At 35.9% G+C, this 17,800-nt stretch overlaps 1 protein-coding gene across 19 annotated transcripts in view; it reads left to right on the plus strand.

The window, feature by feature from the left end:
- PLEKHA5 (pleckstrin homology domain containing A5) overlaps positions 1-17,800 on the plus strand; it is a 176,037-nt gene that overhangs the window by 9,333 nt on the left and 148,904 nt on the right. The window lies entirely within an intron of this gene.

Consider the following 17,800-nt stretch of genomic DNA (forward strand, 5'->3'; position numbering starts at 1 on the left):
AATGCTTTAGTGAGATAGACTTGAAACCATGAGGGAACTTACTGTTTTGGTTTTTTTTTTAAACCATTACCAAGTTTTTAATCACTTGTAAGAATTAATGGATCATGATTAAAAATACAAAAGCATCTATATGTAGGTTGTTACATGAAATGTTGAAATCCATGAGAAAGACATTGAAGACACTCAAGCTTTTTAATATCTGTTAACAAATTAGTAAGTTAACTTCCCCACTTTTGGATCCTTGGTTTTGGAAGTGGTAATATTTCTTCCCTAACTTTGGCCTTAATTGGTGATGGGGTTAATAATAGCAGATAAAGATAATATATACTTTAAGCTGTTATTACTGTGAAGTGAATTCTTCTGTGGTCTTTCATTTTCAGCATCTACAATTGTGAAGGGTGGTGAAAAACAAAGGAAATTATGACCAGTCGTAACTTTTTATGTAGGTGACTGCTGCATTATTTTACAAATATAGTGATGCATTTTTTTCCCAACGCCTCCCCCCTTTGGAAAAAAAGATAGCTGAACTGATGTGCGCTCTAAGAATTATTATTTTGGGACCTGTACCAGTATTTCCTCTTCCTATTGTGTCAGGGTGTCGCACAGGTTCTTTTTCTCTTCCCTGTCTTGGTACCCATGTCCTGCAGTACCTGGAATGCTTCCAAAACCACTTGAAGTGGCAGGCAGGTACCTTGTGAACTTTTCCAACAGAGAAGTCTACTTGGTGTAGCTGCTATTTGGTAGAACTTTTATGGGTCCAAATTTTACCTGGTGCACATTATGTTTTGCTTTTACTTAAAGAAATTGCACGCACTTTTTTTTTCTGTGGTCTGCAAGTGTTTTGTTGTACTGGATCAAAACTAGCATCTGTTGTGGTGCTGTGCTAAGCCTGTTTTTCCTGCATATGTTTATGTTACACTGGCTCTTATTATAATGAACCACACTTTCATTAAACCTGAGATACACTTTGGTTGGCAGTTCAGAGCGATCTTCAGTACGCTTCTGTGTGCCTGTGAGAGGGAGAAAACTCCTGTGAAGCTTGAGGCAAACGCTGGCTGGAAGCAAAGCTCCACAGCCCTGACTGCTGGGATTTCTGCCGATGTGGTGCCTGTGTGTGTGTTTTTTCTGTGTTTCAGTAAGTAAATACCTAAATTTAAACACTTCCCCCTTCTCTCTCCTTCCCTTGCCTTCTTTCTTTTGAATGTGGAAGACAGCTGTTTTTCTCTGTTCACTTAACTTGCTCTTGCATTTGGTTGAAGGGAGGGTATTCTCTGACAGCGATGTTGGGGGGGAAGAAATTACATCAGTAGCCACCTTCAGAAGTAGAATTTTGGGCATGGGAACTTGATAGAGTAGGCATTCCAGTAAAACTCTTTGGGAAAGATTCCTACTCCCCAGTACTGAGTAGGACAGGGAGGTCTGCTTAAATAGTTGGTTGTAATGTTTCATCATTCTGCTCTGGACCTATAAACCTGGAGTTGAATACTCGTTTGAAATCTGTGATGTGGAGATTAAAAAAAAAAAAAAGGCTTTTAGACACCGTTTTGAATGCCTGTGAGGCCTGTGATGGTCATAGAGCTTTATCTAAACAATTAAAAAAACACTTACATATTCAGGAGGGTTCAGAAACTTAATTCTTCATGGCTTTCTCCACGGTGACTTAGGACAATTATTTGTAAGGAAAGTTGTATTGCCAAGCAACCTATCCTTTAAAATTAGCTTCCTGTTTTTTCTCTTCTCTTACAAATCACATTTAGTAGGATCAAATAGAGAACTAATTTTGTGCTTTATTAACTGGAAATGTTTCAGTGTGTCAGACCAGGTAAGAGGGGTCCTAGTAAACAAAGGTGTTTGAAAGGAAAATACCTGGTGAAAGTTTTGATTTAAAATGCCGTCTTTGCCATCTTTCAATTCCAGTAGTTCATGGAAACTTTTATATTCTTTACTACTCACTGAGTAAGTAGGACTACTGAAATTGTATAAATCCTGCAAAAAATACAGCTTTTGATGCTTTTATCCGAGCATTTTGTGTTAGATCCTACAGATTATGCAGCTGCTGACCAATGTCTAACACTTATCATTTTTGAGAATATCTTTTGGGATGTGTAAAAACAGGTGATATATCATCTTCAAAGTTTTTCAGTGAACCTGCTTTATAAGAAGGACAGAAAGCTCACTTAGAAATAAAATGTTTTAAGCAACAAGAATAAGCAAGTGGTGCTCTCAAATCCCCATGGAGAAGAAGAAAACTCTTTCATCTGATTGAATGTTGAAAATGATTACTTGGTTTCTTGGAGAGACTAAAGCTGGCTAAGACTGTTGGAGTTGGTTGGGGTTTTTTTTGTTTAGTTGGGTTTTTTACATGTTGATCACACCATTTAGTAAGGCTGCTTTCTTTTGTATTTTTTCATGTACGAAGAGAATCCTCTAGATAAATTTAAAACTTCTTGATTGAAGTCTTTGATACAGAAGATTGAAAAAGAAAATTACAAACAAAAATGTGTTTGAGCAATCAATGTCATAACATCAAATGTTTATTTTAACAATTTTAATCAAAATAATGATGCAAGTTAAACCTCATTAGAAATTCATATAATCTGTCCTGATTTTAAATCTCTTTTATGATACAATCTCTATCTTCTATACTTGATGTGGGTATTGGTTGCTTACCTGGTCAGAAACACTGAAATGTTTTCAGTTAATAAAGCACACAAATGTTACTAAATTTTTTTCAGTTAATAAAATTTTAGCTTTTATTAATTGATCCATCTTCTTTATTGTATTTGCAGAGTTAAAAGCATTTGACATTTGAACCAATAGTTTTCATTGGCTGAATTGAACACCTAAGAATATCTCTAATATAGTGAATTTTATGGGTGTAGGTCACTAAAGTTATCCTTGATCAGGCAGGAGGTAGTTATTAAAATTGATCTACAATGAATTTGAAGAGTTTGGGAGCCTAAATACTTACACACATCACTGGGAGTCTTGGGCCATCTGTGTAGTTCTGGTCAGTAAAAAATGCTGACTTGGGGTTTCTTATCTCTTTATACAAGCATACCTAGGGACTACACCAGGCTGATGAGCCTTGAGACACTAGTATGTTCTGATCTCCACCATACAGTCTGTCTCCTGCTTCTGTCCCTCCTTTTGCTAAACTTCAGATAAAAACGAACTGACAATCAGCAAGGCCACTTAATAAAACTTGCCTTGGAGTAGTGTGGAGATGAGACTAGAAGGAAGCAGAGTGCAAATTGTGGTAACACTGCTGGAAAAGATGGTTGGACTCTTATATCATTTTGTACTGAGTCTTTTATTTCTTTTTCTGCAGTTCCTGTCTGTCTGATAATTCAATTACTAAATGAAAGGGGTTTTTTGTTTTTTTTTTTTTCCCCTGGAAATTAAATTAAAAACTTTCCCAGATTAAAACTCTCTCTGCAGTGTTTGCCACAAATAGCATTTAAGAAAAATTTTGTTCTTAAAAGCAGATAAACTGACAGCAAACCCATTAAATCTGTGTAATTTTCTAGCTGAGTACATTGCATGGTACATAGTAAACAGCATAAAAGGTGAAGTTTTGGAATTATTTAGAAGAGTGATACCTAGTATTATGGTTAAAGTGACTTCTGTTTAAATTTCAGTTAAATGAAAGAGTATCCTTTTGGCCATCTCATTACCAGTAGCAATTATATATTTTATAGACACACACACATACATATATATATATATATATGACACATTGTTCTTTATGCCTCTTTCAAGGACCCCCACTCCAAATTTCTTACATGGAACACTTGCATTTTGCTTCACTTTCAAAATATAAAAAGATTTCTAGACATCAGGAAAAATCTGAACCTTTTCCTGAAGTGCTCTTTATTCTTGTATCCTAAGCTAAAGACAAAAGAGATTTTGCAATATGCTTCAGCATAGAGCTCAATCTGTTGTGGTTTTTGTTCAACTTCAGGTGAGAGTGCCAAACCTGTCTAACAAGAAATTCGGGATTTCTGTTGCCTCCAATTGCTCACTTTGTGGTTTAAAACAACAAAAAGTGCTATCAAATTCAGCAGTCAATTCAAATGCCAGTGCTTTATCTTCTTCATCATAATCTTTTGTTTGGGTGCCTGCTGCTTCAAAACATTTTTGACCTCCAATATGTAAGTTATGTGAAAATCTTGCAATTTCGTAGATGGAAAAGAACTATGTGAAGTGAGACGTAAGTAGAAAAAGACCTGTTGATGAAAGCAGTGATGTCGTATTAGCTTCTAAGTGGGGTTGGCTGTGTTTCACAGCCCTCAATGATTTGAGCTTGAGAGACTGCATCAGACTGAGGAGTTGGAATTATTACCATCCTGGTTTTAAATAAGAGGGGGAGAGGGTCTTTTGCAGTCATTGTTCAGTAATGGAGTTGGTTTTTCTTTTTCACTTCCAGTGATGCTATTTGTAAGGCATTAAATCACGCAGAACCTTCTCAGACTTTTAATGAGGATTGAAGGTACCGTCATTTTAGACAGGTATTGAAATAACATTAATTTGTACGCGATGTCTTGCATTTCAGTTGTTTTACTACTTTGTTTAAAAATTGCCTTGTGCAATTGGAAATAGGGTTTTCAAAGAAATTACGGTAACTTAAGGTTTTAATTTAATTTTTCAAGGAGGTGAAGAAATTAATCTGGAGTTTGTTCAGGACCCGTGTCTCTTGTACAGTTTCACCAGGCCTGGTATATAGGAGATTATGTAGCTGGCAGAGTGAATCTGTAAAGAACAAACATAATTTTTCACTTGTTTGAAGATGGGGTAAAGCACTTCTAGGAAAAATGGGAGTAAGATTTGCTCACTGGCTCTAGTATTCTTATCTAATTTCTTTGCAGCGGTCAGGACCTAAATTGTAATGAATGGAGGTGAGTACATTTTGGATTTGATGTAACTGCTGGATTCAACAGGTGTCTCTATTACAACTGTAGTGGAAATGGTCAAAAGCAGAGCTTATGGGGGAGTTTTCTGTTGGGTTTTTTTTCTGTCCAAGTTTGACATAGGTATCACAACCACAAGAAGAAATCAAATGCAATGAAGACAAAGCTGTTTTGAGCAGAGACAAATATTTCAAGTCTTCTGATGAGTTTATTTTCCTTGAGTTGAAGTAATTTGCTTTTTACTACTTGAAAAGCCGTTCTGCACTACTAGTTTGAAAAAAAATTAGGGACTTATTTATATCTGAAAAACAACTGTCTTTGACTCTTGTCTCTTCAATTCTTCTTTTCTTCTGCTGTTTGACCTTCTATTTCTCTTCTTCCTTTTAATTTTATTTCTATATATGTGCCCTTATTGTTCACCCTACTCTTTTCACTGTTATTCTGCTTGCTTCTAGCACTGGTAGCTCAAGTAGTGTTAGACACGATCTTTCCCAGTTGGACTGCATGCCAAATTTTCCTAAGGGGAATGTAAATACTGTGAGGTCAGTTCAGTATCAAATGCCTGCAGCCTGAAATGAACCCTGCAGGATCTTCTGCTATTCACTCAAAATTAGGACCTGCTCAGGATATGGTGCTAAATATTGACAAGTCAAGACTTTATATTATATGTTATGCTTTACAGTTTTGGGTTGTTTTTTTTTACTTTAATTAAGCTTACTTTTTTTTCCCTAAACTAAAAGCAAAAGAGTGAGTACTAGGGACAACTCACTGTAATCATGGTAATTAACAGATATGTTTAAAAACCTCTCTCTATATACTGATGGATTACTTGATATATTTCTTTAAGGTTGTAAGCCAGAGGAAGCGGTATATGTATGTGCATGCTCACCTGCAACATATCTAAAATGGTGATGCTTAAGCTTTGAACTTATGTGCTTTTGATAGCAAATAAAATCTTCAGCCCATCTATTCCTCCATGTTTCCCCTCACCTCCTTCCCTCCTCCCCTTCTCCCTGAAAAAAAAATGGTGGGAAGAGAGGACTGTGGTAACTTCACATAGCAGAACTAAACCAAATTGCTTTTTATGAGTTTCTCCTGTACTTCATACAAACCTGCTAGTCATTCTTTTGAGGGAGAAATGCTCAGTGTGTTTCCTTTAGATCAGTGATGCTTTTTAATTGGCCATATGGTAGTTTGAATTAGTTGCATCTACGTGCTGCTAAGGACTTGATGCAGGACTTCTGGTTTTACACGGAGTGAAAATATAGATTAACAATTGAACTTGAGGTTTTTTTGCTTTGTAGTGCTGTCAGTAGATTGGCCTAATTTAGGCATATTTGTCTTTTGAACTCTTGTCTATGAAAGATTGGACCCTATTAGTTTTGGTGAAGGAATCCGTCTAATTGATGAAACTAGAAGAAAATAAATTCCGAATGTTAATGGACAAGTTAGGGGTTGAATTGTTCTTTGGTGTATTCTGTTGGCTGCACCATGACAAGACCAATTCATTCTCCATTTTATCTCAAGGTCTCTAAGATGTCATGACAATGTCACTATGAAAGACAACAGAAAAATATGGCTTGTGGTTGGGGAATTTTTGCTTTCTTTTTATCAAAGCTGTTTTATTTTTTGTGAGGAGATACAGTGTTGCAGTCATTAGATAAGTCCAAACTGCTTTACAGTGCTTTTGTAATGTTCCTGATAAAGTTTCACCAACACATCTGTGGTTTTGTGTGGGAGGCTTTCATGCTACTCAGATGAAGAAATATTTGATTATTGAATGCTACGCTTCGATTTTCTTTGTGGATTAAAGTGGATACTGAAATTAACTGTTAGAGGTATTGATGGAAAAGTACAGTGCTGAACTTAGAATAAACCAGGTTTTAAATGGAAAGCATTTGTAGCTGTCTTGTAAGTAAAGTAATGTTAAGTTCCAATTACTACATTATGAAATGTCTCATTCTGAAGCAAGGATATATGTATTATGGAGTGTAAAGCCATCTTTGAAGAATGGTACTCAAATACATTTCTTGAATGGTTTTATTAATACTTAGTCTTGTGCCATTGAACAGCATTTTTTACTATACTTGAAATTATTTATTTGGAGACCAACTTTACATACCATTTCTCTCTTAAAAATGAAAAGCATAAACACCTGTGTTCTGGTAGGACAGTGCTTAAAATATTCAAGTAAAAATTCAGGTTAATGGCTGTGAAGTAGCGGGAACAGCTAACTTACCGGTTCTGTGCTTTCTTTCAAAATAAAATAAAAAGCTATTTTTGTTACTTAATCAAAAGAAAGTGGGGGTTTTTTTTGCTGTTGTTTATGAAATGATGTAATAGTAATTTCTAATTTCCATTTGAAAATTATGGGAATTTCATCAGCAGCGCTACAAGTCTGGTATGTGACTAGCTGTGTAGGATTTGAGAGATTTGTTTGGTTTTGTTGTTTTACAACACTTTACAACAGCGCTGTTGAATTTCTAGAGCCTTAAAGTCAGGGAGTAAGGGTGTTGTAAATAGCAGTAAGTGCATAACTTCACCATATGGATTGACTCTGTTTTGGCTTCTGGAGCTGCCTGAGTGAGTGACACGATGTCCGTTCAACTCGTTGTTACGTCAGTGCTTTTCTTGGTCTAATTCTGTAACCCCAGGATTTGTTTTGGGAAGGATCCAATACTGTTGGCTGAGAAGTCTACAAGGGAATGTAGGGGGAGGGGAGTTCCTATAAAATAGAATATCGGTCTTTTTTAGAAGCTTCTTTTGAAGTATTTAATGAATCCTTCTCATGAGGTGTGATGATTAAACATAGTTCCCTGTGCATCATTAAAACTTGGAAAAAAGGTGCTGATATTTATTTTTCATTTCAGTAGGAAAGGACGCAGGTCTATTCTCAAATTTGGTTGCATTTGCTGTCTTTTGTACAGCTACATTCCCATTAAAACACTGGCTCTTACTGTTGCTGAATGAAAAATAACTGCTCAGGGGCTCTAAGGACAACTGTAGTTTCCTCCGCATCTCAATGGTGTGTCCATTAAGTGTATTCTGAGACTGACATTAGATGTTGGAGTGTAGCCTCTGTAGTGTTGTATCTCTGCAAACCACTGTCAGCTCTTATATCTGTATTTAAGCAATTCAGCTATGCCTCCTTTTATGTAGATTAAATATTACTCTTCCTAGTCAGTGAAGATGGATTCCTGGAGTTATGAAAATGAGTTCCATTGCAATACTGAGAAGAGGACCGCCGCAATGCCTGTACTCCAGGTGCACTTACAAGTTGCATCTGTTTGGTTTTGTCATTTTAAATAATTTAATCCAAAGTTAGAGGAATTCGTTAGCATCCTTAAAAATATGTGGAGCTTATTGGTAAATTATTTCTTTGTATACAGTCTTTTTTATAACAAATTAGTAAAACTAACTTTTTTTAAATGGGGGGGATTAAACTGAAAACAGCTAATTGTTTCAAATCCTGCTCACACTGTAGACAGTAAGATGTTGTATCTGAGCAACTACTGGAGTATCATAATGTAAAAATTAAAGTTACAGGAAATTATATTGCTGTGGAAAAATTAGTTTGCTTTATTCCCACAGGCACTAATTATCATTGTTCCAAACTGAAATATGTACTTTTCTGCAAAGGATCCTTGTAAGGAAAACATAATCAAGAGCCACTAAACTCTCTGGTCTTATTTTTAGAGATAAATTGTGATATTTCATTGGTTGCATTCCAAGTTATGTATTGAAATGGTAAAACCAAAAAAAGTTGCTTGACTTAATTTAATATAATGGTACATACTTAGCACTCAGCACTCAAATAAAAGAGATGGGAAGGGAGAAGAATCTAATTTCATAATGTATTTCCATAACTTAGCAACTTGGGTTTCAACTATGTGTTTAAATACTTGATTTTTTTTAATTTCCATCCAAAACCACTGGTTTTGTTCCTTCATTTTTCAAAGCAGCTCAGCTTTTCATGCTTTTAGACCATGTTTTGTACTGCACAAAATATCATGGAAATGCTTGTTCTAGAGTTCCTAGATAGGAACTGGTGATAGTGCTTTGAGCTATTCCTCTATTTGTTCATATCTTTCTTCTTTGGTGTTCTGATAGTTCTTTGGGCCACCAGAAATTGTACAAGACCATTACTAGTCTGTAAGCTACACTTAGATATTTAATAAATTAATATATATATATACACACTTGCTCAAGGTGTAATAAAGAAGAGTATATAGATAAATTGTGTGTGGAACAATCGTTGAAGCTGTGATTGTATTTTCAGTAATTAGCTGTATTCATCTTCCAGTGTTACTACTTTATGCTATTATGATTCACTTGGTAGCATCGTAATGGTCAGGAGAATAATTTGGGGAAAAACTGACTCGCAGAAAGCTGAGGAGATACGAGTCCCAAAAAAGATAATGGTATCAGGATATTAGTTGATGTGCATCAGTAACCGTAAGCAACCTATTGAGTGGTAGAAATATTTTGTGAATTACACCAGTAAATAGGCAGGGAGCTGAGTGGGGAGAGGTGGCATGCTTCTGAATGGATGCATATCTTCAGAATAAAAACTTTTCATGGAAAAAAAAAATCTACAAGGAAGATTGCTTTGTGCTTCTACAAATACTCGGGAATAGGATTGGTGTATAGTCCCAGCAGCTGAGGAGAGAATGATTAATACCCTACATGAAGCTAGGACAGGAATTTACATACAATTACTGTTCTCTTGAGCTTAAAGGAAACAGATATGTTTTCAAGATTAGACCTGTCTGGGCAGTAGGTGAACTGAATAGTGTGAATTCATCAAAAGTTTATGTATCTTTATAACCTGTTTTGAGGCAGCTGAAGTGGTTCATGTTAAATATTTTACACGGCTCAGCTCTCCCTTTCGAAGAATTTTTTTTTTTATCTAACCAAAGTTAACCATCTGCTTGTAGGAGAACTTTTTGCTACAAAAACAGATAAAAGGTTTTCATTGTGGTACAAGATTAATAGGTAGAAGAATATGAAGTTAGAGGCCAATTAAAATATTTTCTTGTTTATCCTGTACAAGTAGTTCAGCGTTAAAAAAAAAAATTATGATGAGGTCTGTAATGACATTCTATAGAGAACTTAGTGAATGTTTTTTCCTCTTAATATACTTGTTAATTATGACTGCTTAATTGACTATCTCTTTTTTGTGTGTGTGTGTTTGCCTGGGGAGAGGGACTTTCCCAAAGTAAAATAATAACCAAAAAAAGCACATCTGTGTAGTGTTAATACTGTTTTACGGGGTTTTTTCACTGACTTGTAGCGTTCATTCTTTAGGTGGTGATTTGAAAATTGAAATCCCTTTCTTTGCAGGTTCTACCACTGGTTTCTTAAAAAAAAAAAGTGTAATAATCTGCTGTTTATTTAAGGTAACTAGGAAGAAAATTGCCCTCTCACTCTAAATGTGCCGTGTTGAATACTAAATTCAGCAGTAACGTGCAGTACAGAGGAGAGTATAAGCTTCATGTTCTTTCAGACTGTCTTTCAAAGATTTCCATATAGATCCCAGTTGTTGTGAATAGTAGTACAGATTTTGTGAAGTGGGAGCTAAAGTTAAGCTGTGAGTCTTGTTTCCTAGAGGAAGTTAAATAATAGCATTTTTTTGTTCCCTGATGTGATTTGGACATCTACACAGGCAATCTGCAAATGATAGATGCTATTTTATCACTTCAGTCTATAGAGCCACTGGGTCCTACAGTTTTAGTGATGTCTTTCTAAAGCTGTCTAAGTTTGGGGTTTTTTTTCTTCTTTATATCTCCTTTTGAGCCAATATCTTAATTGAATCTTTTATTTTCCCTTTGTTAAAATAAACTTACAGCAAATGTCTGTTCACAGAATGAATATTCTTGCAGTTTTAGCAAGGAAGCTCTATGTGCATTTAAAAGAAACTTTGCATGCAACTATATCAATTTGTTGTCTTACTAGTATTTCCAGAAAGTGGTGGGAACTTACCAGTAGATGATCAGCATTCCCACTGCAGTGACAGGTGAGTGGAAATAAAGCATCTGTACATAACCAGCATTTTGTTGTCATGAGCTATATGACCAGTGCTGTCCAGACATATGCAATGATAGCTTGTTTATTGGAGATGAGCAGGGGTTGTTTGTACTTTTTACCACTTGCCACGATCTCCTGGCAGTGCTGAGAGAATCCTCAGCCTTTCAGGAGAGCATTTGTTTAAATCATTTAATTTGGAAAGTAAAAAGGAGATACTTCTTTGTGATTCTTAGGTGTGCTTTTTTTTGTCATGATGCCACTGCTTTTGACTGACCTTTTCGTGCAAGGATTTCTAGCTGGTTTTAACAAGATTTCCTATTTGAAAGGCAGCACTACTTTCTAAAATTTAATTGACATCTTCATGATGTTAGGCTTATGAATTGACAGAATTGTGTGCCCTCAGGATATAAAAAATATCATGTATTGATATTCAGATTATATTTTATCACTTTCATTTAGGAAAAAATGGAAGCTGTGGCCTTGATCCACAACATAGAGAAAACAGACTTCTTAAAATCAGACTGTTTGAAAAAGTCATGTGACTGTAAAGGCTTTACATCTGAAATAATATTGTTCCAGTTAATCATGCCTGGAAATTTGAGCATAGCTTTATGCTGAAGTAGTACTGGTTTAACAGGAAAATGGTACAATAGAACTGGAGAAGATACAGAGAAGTTTGACAAGGATGATCAAAGATGGAAGCTCTTCATTTGAAGAACACCTATAATAGTTCACTGAGGGCTGATGTGGAGACTATAAGTCTATAAAACTGTAAATGGTAGAAAGAAGGAGAGTAGGGAACGCGTTTGCTGTATATTCCATTAGAAGAACTAGTAGGAGGAATTCCGAATCAAGAAGAGTTGGCATTTGTGGCTAACGTTCATAAGGTCTGAAAGACACACACATGTAATTAAGGAAAGTGACTGAAAACATCTAGAAAGCATAGCTCAGTAAGTCTGCATTCATGGAAGAAGAATGTGGTCACCTCTTTCATTTAGTATCCCACCTCTGAGGCTTGTAGTTGCCTAAGCAAGGTATCGCTGTGCGCCTCTCCTGTTCTGATGGGCTCTCCGAGAGTTTGCTACTAATCACGGCTGGGAACAGGGCACTGTGTTATGTGGACTTTTGATCTGACCTAGTTCAGCTGCTCTTAAGAACAACGCTAAGCACCAAATCATGAATATTCATTTAATTATGGTTATGCAGATTCTTAGGAATGGTCTTGCGGAGTATCTGTGACCGGTATCTTATCACTAAAGCTTTGATGGATGCTGTGTGTGCACAAAACACTGCTGTATGGGAAAACTTAATACTGTCTCTGTAGTAATGTATTGGTCTTAACTTGTTTTGAAAATAAACTATGTAAACGTGAAAATGTTACTGATCTTCCTACTTAAGCTTTACTACACACAGATTTAATGAGAGGAACGTAAAACTTATGAAATCATTAGATATTTGCTAGTTGAGTGTTGATTTAGACTGATGTAACTGACAACTTTGCACGAAGAGGTTTGTGTGTGTGAGATGGTACCTGGCAAAGATATTTTAAAGCTGGATTGTTTTTCAGATTGTAAATGGAATTGAAGTGTTAAATTTGTACCTGCTTTCAGAAATTCTATGAGATCATTTTAGAGGTAGTTGGAGATTAACTTCGATGATACAAGCTTGGGGAGGGTAAAGAGATATTTTCAACAGTCTAAATGATGGACTGATTACTTTAAAAAAAAAAAAAAAAAATCTCCTGTTTTTCTCCCTTTCTTCCCAAAAGACATGGCTGTTCTATCTAAGCACATGGGCATTTGAAGAAGGGTTATTCTTCAACTCTAAAGCAGTACTTGGAAATAACTATCCTTTCTATATTACTTTCTCAAGGAATAAGTTCTTTGGAAAATATAACAAGTGGGATACAAATATAGTAGAGCTTTAATCATAATTTGTACAACTTTTTTCTCTAAAGTTATAGATTTGATTATTTTTTTTATTAGTGAAACTGTAGGAATTTATTTGAGCAATGAATCTGGAAGCTTTCTTACATACAGATATCAATGTTGGTCAACTCTGAAAATTAAATTTTCGTTTCCTTCATGCAGTCCATAGTTGATGTCAGAATTTAGCATTGAAAAGTAACAGGCATATTCATAAAATCTAAAAGACAATGACTTATCTTACTATCACTAATACTTAATCACTGTAGATTGTATATACAAAACTCCAAAAGCCTTTGGAGTACAAGAACTCTCTATTAGAAGGCCCTGTGAAAGGTTTAGTTTTTTGGAATCGGTATTATCTTGTGGTGTTAAAGAAAAGGAAAGCCTGTGTTGTTTTTACTTTTCAGATATTTTGAAGAGTGGAAATACAGACTTCCTGGCTGATACAAATGAAGTGTTTTGCTGTTTAAACTAGCATTTCTGGGAATAGACGTGTAAACTGTCTCAATGGATAAGAATCAATTCCTAAATTTGCTGGATGTGCCTCTGGAATATCTTTAAAATATAAAGAGAATGCTGTAAAGAGCATTTAGCTGGTAAAAGCTGCTTAGTGTAACACCACCTGGATTCTTAGTCTAGGATTTATTCTCATTTAATTATTTCTCATTTGGGTTGGGAGGAACAAGATTAGGAATAAGTATATAACAATACTAGAAACCTGGGTTCTCATTTTATCTAGTAAATAAAAGAGAACTGAGTAACAAGAATATTGGAAACTGGTAATTGATAAATCAAACTTGTTCGTTTAAGCTACTTATCACCAGGAATTAGATTGTGAAGCGTTCTACCAACACTGCCTAAATTTAATCCTACCAGGAATTCAGCCAAGCTTTTAAAGGCATTTGATGACTTTTTTGCATGGCTTATCCATTTCTGAAGAGAGGACAAGAAAATAACAAAACCAAAGAATAACTGAGTGAGTTTCCAAATGTTGATGAAGATCTTGCCATGCTTTCCCAATTTTCAGGCTCTTCAATTTGGACTGGTTTGTGACTACTACTTTTACCCAAAAAGATGTCAGTTTAAATCCTGAAAAACAGTAGAAGAATTGTTTGGCAGAGAAGTCAGCAACTAGTGTCTTGGCACTGTCTTCAGCTTTTTCAGCCAGGTTGCTGACAGCAAAAGCATGAACAGAACTTTGGGAGGGGGGGAAATCTCCAGTTTTGCAGAAGTAGGTCTAAATGGAAAATGGACTCCCCTTTAGAGAGACTACATCTTTCTTTGCAATTATTCTGTATAAAATAATAACACTTGAAAAATATTTTACCTGAAAACAGGTTCTGTTTTCTTTACAGGTTAATTAGCTCTCGTAATTACTTATGCCTACTCTTTAATCTGTGTGATGGCACTTCCACATCAAAAATGATAAATTATTGGGGTGCAGCTACATTTGTTTCTAATTTTCATTCCCTAGAAAAAACTCTTAGGACCTAATTCTTGCAAAAGTCTTTGTAATAGATGAAGGAATTGGGATACAGGAAATAACATAAGGCATTATCTTACAAGTTATGTCAAAGGCTGCCACAGTAGCATGTGTTCTCTGTCACTGTTTTGATGTATACTTTTTGAGCAGGCTTGAAGCAATGGTGAACTGAGGATGCTTTAAGTGCTGACAATATAAAGTATGTAAACAAAAAAAACCCAGACAAGTGAATTCTGTAGCAAAAATCTCTGATTGTGCATGGAATTGTCAGTAGAAGTTCCCATTTGTTAATCATAACCATTTTAAGAGAGTGGGAGTGCTGTGCGAAACAATTATTTCATGCTTTGTACATTCTCTCTGAAGCACCCATGAAAGCAGTTACTCTTTCATAACTGTGGTCAAAGAATTGTATAGTATGGATGTAGGTTTGCCAAGTCCAAAGTTAATGGCTCGCTCCAAGGAGAAGGGGGTTTTTAACTTTTTCAGTGTCGCTTTGAAACACTTTCCCAGGATAGGTTCATCTTAGCTTAAATTGATTTGAAACTAGAAAAGATCAGTCCCACAGATTCCTTTCCCTCTAGTCACGTAGTCCTTCCTCTCTTACAATGGCTTTTGCAATCATGCAGTCGTAGGGCAGGTCAAATGAAACTGAAATTTATCTGTTGTAGGAATAGTTTTCAGTCAGATCTGTGAGCTGACTTGAACCTGTATCTCTTTCAAGAAGTGCTTCTGCAAATACCAGTTCATCAGGCAGTATCAGCTATTCAGAGAAAAAAAGACTTTTATGTTGGCATAGCTCCATCTGTCTTAAGAGGGTTTGTTTATGCTGAAATGTATCTCACTAAATAGCATGCTGCATGGTACTGCTATATGGGGAAAAATCCGCTATGTAGATTTGCTTATAGTTTTTATGCAGTGTTCTTACGTGCATACTTAAGTAATGCCAGCTCAGTATTTCCCTGCGAGTTGCTCGTGTTTCTATTTATACTTAGTTTTCTTTGATTAGCTGAAACAGTAAGTAGGTGCTATTTCTAGCATAGAAGGCATATTGAAATAGAGATGTAAAAATATTCTTTGAAGTCTGCTTTTATGGCTGCATCCAAAACCAGCAGAAGCTCTAGAATCCAGCAAAATTGATAATACTGTTTATTGAATTGAACAACTTGCCTGTCTGTTCACAGAAATTTTAAAAAGAATGCTGTAGTATATAGCTGAAATGGTAGATGAGTCGAGTTAAAATGTAACTGTACTAACAGGAATTGATTAGAATAGTAGAATTAACTGTTCTGGTTTAGCAGTGTGTGTTGAGATCTTTAATGACGAGAACTATTTGAGATGAGTTTAAAACCTTTGATTGCACTTGTAGGTACAAGTCTAAACTTTTACGGACTTTTAAAAGTGACTGTGGGAACAGGGGAGGGCTGCTTCCCTTCATGTTTTTTCCTGACTGGTGTGTGTGTGTATACATATGAAACAAGGTTTGAGATTTGTATAATTTTCTGCTAGTTTCTACATTAAAAATTCAGGTCCTCTCTTAGACTTCTAGATGGCAGCTAGAGGAGTATTGAAGTTGACATAAGAAAATGAATGCCAAGCTGACTGAGCAGGTAAAGATTTTTTTCAATCTCCAGGTTAATAATTTTATTTTAATCACCAATCCCTAATGAATAACTATGAGAAAAGGTAGAGGTGTATTTAGCTAAAATGATTCATGTCTGAGATCTCTAAAATTCCAGCAAAGCTAGGAAAGAATTGACTTAACATTGCTAATGTTTCTGTGGTAAGGGGGGCAATGAAGGTAGAATAGAGGGCGGGGAGGGAAGCACCAAATATAAAATACTGGCAAAAGGCATGTTGGCTACAAGTTCCTGGAGGAATTCGAATCCTTAGGTTGTCTTTGTGCTCATTGCTATAACTAATTTAAAAAAACAAAACAAAAAACCCCAAACAACAAAAAAAGTTGACTTCCGAAGTGCAAGTCATTCATCACATTGATAAAATAAAGGAAAAGACCATTTATTTATCTGACTTGTTTGTAAACACTGTTTTTTCTCCACAGATTATTTGATGTGTCTGTTGGTTTTAAAGGCAGAGAATGTATGGCATATTTGTTTCACCTGTATATCACAGCATAACACTTAAAAACACGGACCTATATGCCTGGAAATAAAGGAAGTATTTCTGACTGAATACCAGGAGTTTTGTCAGTTTTGGCAAGATGACTTAAGGGAATGGTTCTGCCTTGAAAAATACTGTCAGAAACAAGTTTTCAGTGCAGAAACTCTATTACAGGGAATAGACAGCTGCTGCTGCTGCTAACTTTTTCAGTGCTATTTGACATAGCAGTATCATTTTGTCAGCAATGGTAGGAGCTTTTGCCAGCTCTTGATGATAAGAAAATGTAAATATCCTTGAGAAGGGCATAATCTGTGACTTACCTCATCTCAGTTCTTGCCCAGAGAGGCCGTGGGGTCTCTGTCTTTGAAGATTGCCAAAATTTGACTGCACAAGTCTCTAACCTGAACTAGGTTTGAAGCTGGCCCTGCTTGGAGCAGGGGGTTGGACTACATGAGCTCTGGAGGTACTTTCCAGCCTAAATCACTGGGTGATTTTTGAGTGAAACAGTGGATCTTCCATAAGAAGATAATATTATAGTAGCTTTTTCTCCATGGGCATCAGCTTTTGGCTGAAATGTGGAAGGGGGAATACTAAGCAAAAGTGTAACTACATACACAGATTTCTGTTCTGAGAAGTGCTTGATATCAGGTTGAGTGGAGATTGATCTTTTGCTGCTTTTGTGTCTGCCAATACAGTTGTAGCTTACAGAGAGTTGTAAATGTCACTGAAATCGCACACTTTGTTCAGTAATGATGAAACTGGGCATCTTCATGGATCCCAGTGCCAAGGAGAGGTGAATTTTCAGTTTAGTCCTCCTGACCTGAAAAATCAGGACAGACTTTGAATATAGATATTAAAAGTTTTGTCTGGGTGAACCTGGGAGGGAACTGAAGCTTAAAGTGAGGTGGTAGGCTCAAACTTACTTCAGAGCAGACTGATGTGATGCAGTCTGGATCGGGGTGAATATTGTAAGCAAGCACCATCTCCAGGCTTCTAGTAAAAAGCTGTAGTTTGAGTTTGTTTGCAGTATTGGGTTTTTGTGTGACGTTAAAAGAATACTTAAAATGTGTTTTGAGGGATAAGACCCCTTCATGTCTGAGTGGATATGATGAAAGGTCATTGAATAATAGTTGAAATATAGATTAAAAGTTAATGAGGTGGGTTAAGGCACCAACTCATTCTGAATGTGGTGAGCTGAGGAGGAGAAATTTGCGGTGCTTTTTCTTTGTGTAGTATTTTTAGTGTTTCTAATATGTTCATAGATTTTTTTTGAAGGCAAGGATTATTTCTACTTCATATTAATTTGTATAGTTTGTTTGGAATCTAAGTGCTAC

The sequence above is a fragment of the Aptenodytes patagonicus genome, chromosome 1, assembly GCF_965638725.1.
Source record: "Aptenodytes patagonicus chromosome 1, bAptPat1.pri.cur, whole genome shotgun sequence".
In the NCBI taxonomy this organism is placed as follows: Eukaryota; Metazoa; Chordata; class Aves; order Sphenisciformes; family Spheniscidae; genus Aptenodytes; species Aptenodytes patagonicus.